The following is a 9,103-nucleotide window of genomic DNA, read 5'->3' on the forward strand; positions in this document are numbered from 1 at the left end:
TTGTAACAGCCCGATTTTCGTTAGATTTATTTTTAATTGTTTAAATATGTTTTTATGTGCTTGTATGTGATTATTTATCATTGGGTGCATTTTCATGGATTTTCGTATTAGAAGGGTAATTTAGTCATTTTAGACTCGGGGGTATTTTGGTCATTTTGTGGGTAAGGGTAATTAGTAATTTTTGGTGAGAATTATTTTTAGTGTTTTAGTGAGACCCATTATTTTACTAAGTTACTAGTGTGGTAAATAGTTGTGAACCGGTAAGTGACCGTTGTTACTATTTACCGTTAAGTGTGTAAAAACATTTTAGAATTGTGATTGAGTGGGTTAAGCCCACTAAGGCATTAGGGTTAAACCCATTTGAGAATAGCCTATATAAACCTTATCTTAAGAGGAAATATCATTCATTTTTCATTTCATAAGATTTTTAGAGAGAGGTAGAGAGAGAAAGTGCAAGAGAAGAGGAAAAGGGTTAGAAGAGAGGAGACTTGAAGACCTAAGAGGTGGTGAAGATTCTAGGAGCTAAAGTGAAGCTTGAGCTAGGATTTGTGCTAACTAAGGTAAGGGGGTTAGAATTCAATCATAATCATTTAGTTGTAATTTTCATTTGTTGTATGTTTAAGTGCTTAATTGAATAAGTGATTAATTGTTCATAGTTGTTTAAATTCGTGCTCTAATTATGATGATATGTTGAATGCATGAAATTGATGATAATTGAATTGTTGTTGGTGAAATTGCATGTTCATAGTATGTGAAAATGACATATTGTGAATTATGCTCAAATTGTTGAATTGTGCTAGGTTGTTGTTGAATTGTGATGAGAATCATGTTTAATTGATATTGTTGTTGTTAAGAGATATTGTTGTTGATGATTCATGGCTTGGGTGTTCATAAATCATGATTTGATGATGAGAAATGACTTGTTGTTGTTTGTTTTATAAAAATGGGTTGATTTGGTGAATTATGTTCAAATGGAAATTGTTTTCATGTTTGATATGTTCTTGAGAACTCTTTTAGTTGTTTTGACCTGTAAACAAACTCTGGAAACATATTTGGGCATTAGGAGATCAAAATTGGGAATTTTGGGTGAAAAAGGGTTGAAACCCGTAATATTTTTTCTGTAGAACTATGACTGTTCGCTTAAGCGAACGCGTAAGGGAACAATCACAGTAGGTTCTGGAACTCGGTCGCTTAAGCGAACCGTGAGTGAACATTACTGTTAGCTACTGGAACTTGTTCGCTTAAGCGAACTTGCCTAGTTTCAGCAACCTTTGATTTTCGTTCCGGGCTTTAGGGGGCCAATCCGAGCTTTGTAAAATGCTTCTTTCAACTTGTTTAACTACTGTTTGAACTCCTAAATCTACTGGAACATGTTTTACTCATTCAAATTTGGGATTTTCCATTTTGGGTTGAAACATGAATTTTTTTTTTGGGAATTTCGGATTTTGTCGAAATGAACTTTGTGAACTAATTGAGATTACAAGTTTAACCTACAATTCATATAGACTTAGGTAAGACTTGTAAAGTTGGTCAAACATCTTAGTCATGTTAAACTTGATATTTCGGGTGGGAATGTGGAAAATGTGAACTTGGATTTTCTCATACGAACTTAAGCTATTCTTTGAACTAATGCCTAATAGTTTGTAGGTGGCTTACTTTAAGATAAGATTATTTTGTGAGTTTTTAAACTTGAATAAGTTACTTTACTTTTGAGAATTATCAATGTTGGTCGTTTGCCACTTGATACAGACTTTATCGGAATTGGTTCTTTTAAGCCAATTATCTTATGGTCTTTCTTGACTAGCCTTATATGACTAAATGAAGATGTGTGAATGAATTGTTATATGTTGGATATGATATTTATCATAAGTTGTTGTATTTTCTCTTTACTTGGAATATGAGAAATATTTGGAGTGGTGAAACTATATGATGTAGTTGATGTTGAATGATATTGATCCTTCATAGGACAATAACCATATCAGGCAAAAGATCATTGGTGATTGATCAAAGCTTCAAACGACTCTATTTTGATGTGCTGGAAATTCACAACGTCTCTTTCACACCTCTATATAAAGGAGTGAAGACTTAGAGAATGGCAAGACTCTACAACAATTTACAAGCATCAGAACTCTGCTGAAATTGTTCTGCATCAAAAGTTCACTTAGAATTTCTTATCAAAGTTCATATCTTAGAAATTCTAGAGTCTTAAGAGTCTGTATCTGATTTGTATTGTGAACACCACTGATTGTATATCAAGTGTTTAACCTCAAACAATTTTCTTTGTAATTCTGTTTCAATAGAAGTCTCTTGCAGTTGTGCTTGAGCATAAGAAGTCTCTTGATTGTGTTCAGGAGCATAGGAAATCTCTTGCAATTGTGCTTGAGTAGTTTGAAGTCTCTTGCTAGTTTTAGCAGTGAGCAGTTGTAATTAGATATTACATTTTTAGTGAACTCTCCTTGGAAGTGCAAAGGGGACAGGACTACTTCCGATTTGTGGAAGGAACCTGTAAAATTGCTCTCGCCCCCCCCCCCCCCCCCCCCCCCCCCCTCTCTATCTGTTTTTATCCGCTGCATTTTATAAGTTTGAGAGGATATTAAATTAATAAATTTAAATTACTAAATTATTAATACTTATTATAAAATTATTAATACATTTACAAGCTAGTTGAACCGCTAATTTTACCAAACACTTCAATTAGCTTATCAGCTACTAGTCATCAGTCACCACCTATAAGCTATCAGCGATCAGCTAGCTTATAAGTTATCCGCTATTTTTACCAAACAGAGCCTACATAGTCCCTAAGCATTGTCATCTCAAAGTTGAACCTCCTATGTTTGGCCTTTGACCCTCTAGTCATTGCATACTTTTTAATCGGTCTAAATGATTGAATCATTCTAAAAGTTGTTTAATGATACTGCCTCTGAAGAGTCGAACGACGGTTAACTACCGTTGATCTATGTTTTGGAAAAACCAAAATTTGAAAAGTGAGAAAAATAATTTTGGTACCATTTTTCTTGAAGTCATATAGTAGTGGGCTAGACTGAGGATTCCTCTCTCCATTCGACTAAAAAGTAAGGTTTCCTCCCTCTAGCTCGATGCAGAATTTCACCTATTGGGGGCATTCTCTCGCCATATTACATGGTACTTTCATTATCGTAACGTTTTTCTTTTTCATTCAAAAATTATCGTAACGTTTTTTATAGTTCAATTGTTTTATATGTACCTAATAACTAATAAGATTGGATGAAATTTTATATTTTTATAAAAAGGACCAAACGTTTTTTTTTTTTTTGACAAATGACCAAAAGCGATGGAAACACGAGTGTGAAAACAAAGAAAGAAATGTGACAACATTAACCGCAGTATCCATTTGCCTCCCATTATTGCTTTAACACAAAAAGTCAAAAAAGAATTCTATTCTATTTTCTATTCACTACTTAGCGTAGACTCCAATACGATCTATATTAAAAAAAAGGAAACCGTGATTCCTTCTAGTTTTATGAGTATGAGTGTAACATTGCCTAAAAAAAAATGTTTCAAAATAATATTGTCTTCGTCCCTACATAATGAACATTTTTGAGAAAAATACGAGAATTAAAAAAAGTTGATTGTTAAATTAATTTTGTTGAAAATTGTTATCGTTTTACATGTTTAACATTTAGAAGATAGGATTAATTCATTTTTTTATAAAGTATTTATTATATTATTGCATTAAAACATGTAAAATAAATAGGGGTACAATGTAAAAAAGTAATTAACGCACCTTGAAATTTGAAAGAGGTTTTATAAAAAGAGATAATGAAAAAAAATCAAAAAAGTCTAATAATTAAAGATGAAGGCAGTACTATATTCTATATTTTGTTTTAATTAAAATTTTAAAATAAAATTTCATTTTACTATACATTAATGATAATGTAATTTTACGAAATTAATGATAATGGGTAAATAAAAAAATCTTTGTAAAGCTAATACCGATAATTTTGCAAGGTTATTACATTCTTTTAATTGTTTACAAACTTTTTTTATTTTTTCTTAAATAATCTAAAGTAATCCTTTTATATTAAACGGATGGAGTAATTGATTAACGGGAAGCAATTAATCTATAAGGCAAGATATTATCCTATATGTAACTTCTTTAAGTCCACTCTGGGACACAAGCCTTGTTTTATTTTGGCAAAATATTTGCAATTTTAAATTTATTCTGAAAGTTTGAAGAACGTGAGAATAGACGATGATGAGGATATCTCAGTTTGGTATAACATATGAATTGCAAACGATGTTACTCTTATTCCACATGTTGAGGAAGCTTTTCCTTTAGCTGATTTAAAAGTCTAACATTGTATGCTAAAGTTTATCGTTCCTCCAAACAATTTATGATCAGCAGATTGTTAACAACATAGTTAACACACCACTTTATGCATCAGTTATGGAGGATTGCAATGTCTGCACTGTCGAGAAAAGAAAACAATGGGGAATATTTAGTTCGTAGTTGTTATCACTTATGCATTCAAGAATTTCTTGATACTTCTCATTTCAAGGTTCAAGGATCTTAGAAATCTAATTTGGAAGCTTAAGCTTCCTCCAAAGGTAAATTTTTTTATGTGGGGAGTTTGTAGGGGTACATATCGGCGAAACTCTTGGATTGATATCATCTTTAAAATGGGTTCATCACTTGCATTTAGGACCTATTGATTTTGAGTTTGATGCAAAAAAAAGTTGTGGATAGTTTCGGTTGGAACACATGGAGTGTGAATTTAAAAAAAATTCTCGTGTCAACTTTCTCAATTATTGCTCATTTATGAGGTGAAGTCAAACTATTAATTTTGTAACAGTCAAAAGATCTTGGCCATTGGATATGAAACTCATCTGTGCCTCCTCATTTCTACTCACCCCAAAAGTTATCTTGATTTGTCAAAGAACTTTTCTCTCTTGATGAGTGCCACGGAGCCGTCGGAAGCAAATTATGAATATTGTTGGTGGAAATGGTGAAAAGACTAAAAAATGAAGGAATGGAATGGATAGACAGGGACGCCACACTTTCTAATCCAAGAAAGTGATAAGTCTATGGATGCGAGGATCGCCATAAGAAATATGATTTCTTGATAAGATCAAGGATGGTTCAATCCAGAACCACAAGAGACAAAGCTCTCAATACACATATGTGTAAAATTCTATAATATTCAACCTCTTTTTCATATCATTTTCGTGCTCTATTTATATGAGCTTATTACATGATGATTTTGACTCTAAAACTCTTAGAAAATGAAAGAAAATGCAACCACTAATTACAATAATGTTTTGGTGGCTGATTAATGCAAATAAAATGTTACAAAATGACTCTCTAAGTTGGTGGCTAATCAATGCATGAGGAGGTTACATATTCATTTGCACATTGATTTGTGAAGGCTAATTATTTCTAGACGTTACAATTCCACAAACACCTTTAATTCTTCAGCTTACACACTTTAACCACGTTTTCAACTTACAACTCATTTTACACCATTAAATATTTCGAATTTGATCTTGAGTCAAACAGATGAAATGTAGAGAATTTCGTAAGCTTTCCAACGAGTTAAAGATCACCTCAAACGGACATCCAGAGCTCCAGATATAGCCAAAACAAGACAGACATATCATGACCTACGAAAATAAAACTTTGAACCCAAAATTAATTTGGTTCTTTTATTCCACAATGACTTTATTATTCTTGTCAAGAGAGATAATTTTAGGATCACATCATACTCTCCCTCTTCAAGAGAATTCGACCTCGAATTTATAGCTTGAATACCTCCTGGGTCAAAAATAAATCTATGGAATCCATCACATGTAACTTTAACTTTAGAGAGCTCTTCACTTTTATTGGAAGAATTAGTTTTCTTTTCATCCACTTTTGATTTATGGACATGATCATCGTTCCAAATCACATAATTTTCTTCCACCTGTTGAGAAAAAGTTTCTTCATTCTCTTTGTTTCCTTCATGACATAAAGAAATGTTAGGCAATTGAATAATATTAGAAGAAGAATCCCAACATTTAAAAACACAAACCAACTTAGAAGAAGGTACTAGTGTAATAGTAGGCCAAAACTTCCCAACATTATTCTCTTTACTATCCTTCTCATTCTCCTTTTCTTCTCCTTTTTCCTCTACTTCTTTTTCGTCACTTTCTTTTGTCTCTTCTCTTTCCTTTTCACATTCTTCTTCGTGAGTTTCCTTTACAATGAGACTCTTTTTTTCTTCAATATTTATTTTAGGCTCTATATAATGATTTTGGATTTGAAAGAGATTTTCCTCTAGTATTTTAGAGATATCAGCCATTCCTCTATCAATTATTGCCATCATTTTCTCTCTCCTATTTCTTTGTAACTCTTTAAGAGGAGAAGAAGGACTTGATCTCCTCTTGATATCCTCAAGCATTTTCTCTCTCCATACTTTATCAAAATATTCTATTGAAGCTTGGATTTCTTGAGACATTTTTTTTTTCTTTCAAACTTTGATGTAGAACAACAAAAATCAAATAAATTAAAAGGATAGAAAACACCTGATTTGAACCTAAGCTCTGATTACCAAATGATGAGTGCTACGGAGCCGTCGGAAGCAAATTATGAATATTGTTGGTGGAAATGGTGAGAAGACTAAAAGATGAAGAAATGGAATGGATAGACAGGGACGCCACACTTTCTAATCCAAGAAAGTGATAAGTCTATGGATGCGAGGATCGCCACAAGAAATATGATTTCTTGATAAGATCAAGGATGGTTCAATCCAGAACCACAAGAGACAAAGCTCTCAATACACATATGTGTAAAATTCTATAATATTCAACCTCTTTTTCATATCATTTTCGTGCTCTATTTATATGAGCTTATTACATGATGATTTTGACTCTAAAACTCTTAGAAAATGAAAGGAAATGCAACCACTAATTACAATAATGTTTTGGTGGCTGATTAATGCAAATGAAATGTTACAAAATGACTCTCTAAGTTGGTGGCTAATCAATGCATGAGGAGGTTACATATTCATTTGCACATTGATTTGTGAAGGCTAATTATTTCTAGACGTTACAATTCCACAAACACCTTTAATTCTTCAGCTTACACACTTTAACCACGTTTTCAACTTACAACTCATTTTACACCATTAAATATTTCGAATTTGATCTTGAGTCAAACAGATGAAATGTAGAGAATTTCGTAAGCTTTCCAACGAGTTAAAGATCACCTCAAACGGACATCCAGAGCTCCAGATATAGCCAAAACAAGACAGACATATCATGACCTACGAAAATAAAACTTTGAACCCAAAATTAATTTGGTTCTTTTATTCCACAATGACTTTATTATTCTTGTCAAGAGAGATAATTTTAGGATCACATCATCTCTTCTCCCTCCTTTAGCTTGTGTTGACAAGCTATTCTTTTCTTCTTCCTCTTTTTCTGTCCCGTCGGATTTCAAGAATGTTCTTAAGACCATAGTCCCTTTGAGATATAATGTCCATTCAAAATTAAGGATGGTCTTAAGAGCATAGTCCCTTCGGTAAATTTTGTCCCTTTGGAAATAAGAGTATTTTTAAGATCATAGTCCCTTTTGAGATAAAGTGTCCCTTCGAAAAATAAGAATGATCTTAAGAATATAGTCCCTTTTTATGTTTTATGCCTTTGGAGAAGTTAGAGGTTAGAGTGGTGGAAACACCATATTAGAGTGGTCCTAGTACCATATAAGAGTGGTCTTAGTACATAATAGAGTGGTATCAATACCAAATTGGAGTGGTCTTCGTACCATATTTGAAGGTGTATTTCTAGAACATATCCTATAGTGCAATGAGACTCTGATACAATTGTAGTTGTGCTGTTTTATCCTGGGAGCGTCGTGGTTGATAGTCTGTTTGCACAATTTTGGGAAGTGTCACGAAACGTTTTAAAGAGAGCAACCTAGTCTGCGATTCAGCCTAGTAGACTCTTCGGTGACATACAATATTTTTTTAACTAATTTTGACTATTGTTCCAACAGTTTCTCATCCGCTCATCATGATGCTACAAAGTATGGAATGATAATCTATAATTGTAGAACTATCTTCGGCTAATATTATGTAAACTCTAATGTTGAGTTTGTGAAAAGACAAACAAATAAGATCGTTTATAGATTAGCTAGCTAAGACAACCGCATCCTTAACTAATTTTGAGGTATTGATAGATATACCAGATTATATTGAACTCATTTTAGATAATGAATTGCTATAATCTATTTTCTTTCAAATATATTTAGGAACATGGGTAGCTTATATATACATAAGAAATATCACCAAAGAAAACAATGCACACATAAAAAGGTATAAAAGAGAGATTGAAAAGGCTGTTACCAGCCATGCATCCACCTAGAAGTGAAGCTTATACCGACAAAATTCATGTCAAAGAAAGAAACCACGTTCCCCACACGTACTATGCTCCTTTCCCTAATTCTTAGGAGGCACGATCATTCACGTATATGCAATAGAATACAAGAATATACTATTTGAACTTAAAGACTAAATGTATGGATAATGTAACTTTTTTACACCTAGCTTTAATTATATTTCATCTTAATATTTTCCTTCCAACACTCCTTCTATCATTAAGTTAAATCAACGTGGATCCTACCATTTATATGTGATTTACATTAATCGATAAATATGGTTTATAATAATATTTCAGATGTATGAGTTATTCAACATTTCAGATGCATCAGTTATTCAACGAACTTAATGAATATTTTTGTGATAGTAAGATGCCGAGTAGTTATTTCTAATGTAAAAAATGGCAGTATAGTCCTGTGAGCATAGCTCAGCTGGTATGGCAATGAATTATTGTATGTAGGAGCCGGAGTTCGAACCCCGAACAGCCCACTTATTCACCTTATAAGGTGAATTATAGCCACTAGGCTACCTGATAAAATAAAAATATGGCAGTGTAGTTAAACATTTGAAAGCATGGAATAAGGGATATTTACTAGTTGAAAAAAAAAATATAACATTTGAATTAGAGTTGATTTAAAAAATGACATGTAAGCCCATCATCAACTACCACATGTTACAATAACTACGTGTTTTCTTCACTTATAAAAGCA

The sequence above is a fragment of the Medicago truncatula genome, chromosome 4 (assembly GCF_003473485.1).
Source record: "Medicago truncatula cultivar Jemalong A17 chromosome 4, MtrunA17r5.0-ANR, whole genome shotgun sequence".
NCBI lineage: Eukaryota > Viridiplantae > Streptophyta > Magnoliopsida > Fabales > Fabaceae > Medicago > Medicago truncatula.